This window comes from Elephantulus edwardii, unplaced genomic scaffold, assembly GCF_000299155.1.
Source record: "Elephantulus edwardii isolate Elephantulus edwardi_28Jun2011 unplaced genomic scaffold, EleEdw1.0 scaffold00002, whole genome shotgun sequence".
Classification (NCBI taxonomy): Eukaryota; Metazoa; Chordata; class Mammalia; order Macroscelidea; family Macroscelididae; genus Elephantulus; species Elephantulus edwardii.
Window position 1 is genome coordinate 8,235,816 of NW_006399752.1, and position 3,839 is coordinate 8,239,654.

Sequence of the window (3,839 nt, forward strand, 5' to 3'; positions counted from 1 at the left end):
CAGCTTAGCTACCATTTGAGCCAACAGGCTCCTAAAATATTTGATGTGTGTGTGTGTGTGTGTGTGTGTGTGTGTGTGTACACATGCAAAAAAGCACAGTTCTTATTTACATTTTAAATTTAAAGTAACCTTCAGACACATGAAATTTAGGAAAAAGAAGATACCAGTATGTAAAGTATATTTTCTAATGGAATTAAAAGAAAACAAACAAAAACCCCTCAATACAATGGCTACTTAGTTTCTTAAAATAGAATACAAAGTTTATGTGATGGGGAACTTTACCCTCTCAACTTCTTCACAAAGTTACTAAACTACAATTTCTTTCTCCTCAGAGGCAGCAGCTTGTGTAGAGTTTAAGAACTTAAGTTGTAGAGCCAGACAATTAAGAGTCAAAAGCCAAACACGTTCACCTTTTATTTGTGTTACTTTCAGTAATGTCATTAAGATTCAGTTTTATTATCTGAAAATGAAAATTATTAGAACTTTCCTCATAGAATTTTAAAGGAATGATATGTGCAAAATAAAAAACAAACACTAACCTAGTGCCTGGAACATAACATACATTTCATAAAAGTTGTATCGGTATTTTTGTAATTGTTCAAAACAGATTTCTAAACTTTTGTTGAAATAATGATTGGAATAATTAATGTGAATCCTTACTAGGTCTCTATTTTTGTTATTTATCCTCTATTATTATGCATATTTTTTTGTAGAATTGGTATATACTTAAGGTATTGGCTAGTTGATTCACAAGAGAAATTTATTTCTTTTGTGTAATGGGGTAGAGGTAGGTACATGGCCCAAGGATTTAGTGAGGAATCTATTTTTCATTCTTTTATTTACCATTCTCCAGGATTTTTGTCTTCACTTACATACTTGCATCTGGTTCATTAGCTTGTTTTTCTTATTCTAGTTTTCCAAAAGGGGGAAAGAGAAAGTAGAAACCAAGCAGCTCTCTTTTTGAAGATTGACCAAGAAGTGATATATTTCAATTCTATATATAATCCAGTAAAGAGAATGTAGTCACATACACATCTACTTGCAAAAGTGAATGCAAAATGTATATCCCTGACATATTTCTTCCCTGATTTGGAACCATGCAGTATTTCCTGGCTCTATTCTGAGGACTGCTTCCTGGTCCAAGTATAGATTTCAGTAGCATATAGTCAGGTGTTCTGGGATACCCATTTTTCTCAATGTAAGCCACAATTTGTTGCAATCCACACAGTCAAATGCCTTTACATTGTCAATGAAAAACAGACATTCCTCTGGTACATTGTATTTTCAGCCAAGATCTATCTGACATTGGCTATGTCATCCATAGTGTCTCAAGCTTTTCTGAACCCAGCTTGTATTTCTGGCAGTTCTCTGTTGATATACTCTTCTAGTTGTTTTTGGATAATTTTCAGCAAGATTTTGCTTGCCTGTGAACCATTTTCACAGTCTTAACTTCTAGAAAACAATGCAGATGAAATATCTTTCCCAATTGTAGAAATAGCCAGTAGTTTTCGTTTTGTCCCTACCCTTGGCATGAGTCTCTTGACCCACCCATTTCCCTGCTCCACCAGTATTCCCTTCTATTCCCACCTACTCCCTTCAACACCTATCGCCTGCTATACACCCCTTGATCTGACAGCTTATCTCTCAAGCATTCTGGGTTTCTGTGATTACAAATTCATCAAAATGTTGCCAATTTCATCAACAGAGAACTACCAGAAGGGCAGGCTGGATTTAGACGGGTCTATGGTACTAGGGATATTGTAGCTAATGTTAGACGGATCTTAGCTGAAAGGAAGGAGTACCAGAAGAATGCCTACCTTTGCTTCATTGATTATGCAAAGGCATTTGACTGTGTGGATCACAACAAACTGTGGCTTACTCTGAGAAAAATGGGAATCCCAGAACACTTGATTGTGCTAACACAAAACCTATACTTGGACCAGGAGACAGTCATCAGAACAGAGCAAGGAAACACTGCATGGGAAGGGTGTATGCCAGTAAAGTGCAGAAGTGCAAAGATGTCAATCTGGAGACTAAGGTGCACCTGATACATGCCATGGTCTTTGCAATCACTTGCTGTGCATCAGAGAGCTGGACAATGACTAGAGATGACAGAAGGAGAATTGATTCCTTTGAGCTGTGGTGTTGGAGAAGAGTACTGAATATACCATGGACTGCTAGGAAAATGAACAGGTTTATCCAGGTGAGGGTGAATCTGGGCTGCTCCCTGGAGGCAAGGATTCTGAAGCTTCATCTGACACACTTTGGACACGTTGCAATGAGGGATTAGTCCTTGGAGAGGGATGTCATGCTTGGGAGGGTGGAGGGACAGTGCAGGAAAGGAAGACCCTTGATGAGATGGATTGATTCAGTGACTGGGCTAATAACGGGGGCAGGTGTGTTGGAGATGGTGAAATTGGCACAGGATAGGGCAGAGTTTAGGGCTGTTGTACATAGAGTTGCAGGTGACTGGACAGCACATAACAATAGCAACTTCTAGAACTATCAGATATTAAATTATTAGTTTTTTCAGGTACTACATTTGTGGTAGTTTCTTAAAGCAGCAATAGGAAATAACACAACATTTCCGTTAAGAGGTAAAATGAGTTTCTACTTATCATATCTGTGTGTAATGGTTCCACTGAGCTAAGTTATTTTAGCAGGGCTTATTTCTCATGGAAATCCTAGGAGAGAATCTGTTATGATATATGCATTCCTTGGCTTATGACTCTCTTCAAGCAAAACACCTCAAAAGCAGGATAATGCCTGAGAAGTTCATAATAAATACGAAATAGAACACGTCACTCAGTTATCATTTTATTTGCTTCCTTGAATACAAATCCATGTAATGATACAGGTTAGACAGCTGTAACTGTGATCAGAACAACAGAATTTTACAGCTAAATGTCCTATCAAAGATACTTTAGTCCTACACCAATCAATCTTTTCCAAACTATAACCACTTTTGAGAAATAATAATGATTGCATAAGGCTAAGTAAAGACTCAGCATGTGTCACTTAGTATTCTATATTTGTTGTTGTTAGGTGCCAGTGAGTCGTAGACGACTCATAGAGACCCTATGAACAAAAGGCCTGAGTACTGTTTGTACACAGAGTTTCCAGAGGCAAGCCATTTCAGAAGTGGGTGTTGCTCCTGCTTCCCGGCTATTCTATATTACCGTTATTGTGTTATTATTATTATTATTATTATTATTTTACTTTAGCTCAGTATTTCTCAATGTTCTTACGTGCTCACTTATTGACATTGAATCAAAACGAACTTATAATCAACTAACTCTTCATTAGGTTTTGAGGCTGTGAATCACATGGGAGGTGATTGCTTTTGAGATTTCTCCATTTTAATTCAGTATTTGTTGATTTTAGTTTTCTGTATGAAATTATGTTTATAAAGAACTGAGTTAGGTTGTCTGTTATTATTATTATTGTTTGGGCACATTCTTCTATAGGCTTTACCTATATTACGCATAGCCCTTGATTGTGCATCTGTACATGTGCTTGGCTTGTGTGCCTGCATGTGCACATTTGCTGTTAGGTGCCACTGAGTTGATTATGACTCATAGCAACCCGTGAAGAGCAAATTGAAGCCTTGCTCTAATCATACGATATATGGTAAAAATTTTACTATAAGTTGCTTATCTTCTAGATACTTGTTTCTCCTATGTAATTTGATACTTATGGAATCAGAAAAAGAAGCAGCCCATCAAGCAGAAAGATGAACATAGTGACTACAACAATGGACTCAACATGGCTGTGATGATGGCACAGGATAGTGAAAAGTTTAATTTTTGTTGAGCATTATGCAAAGGCATCTGACTGTG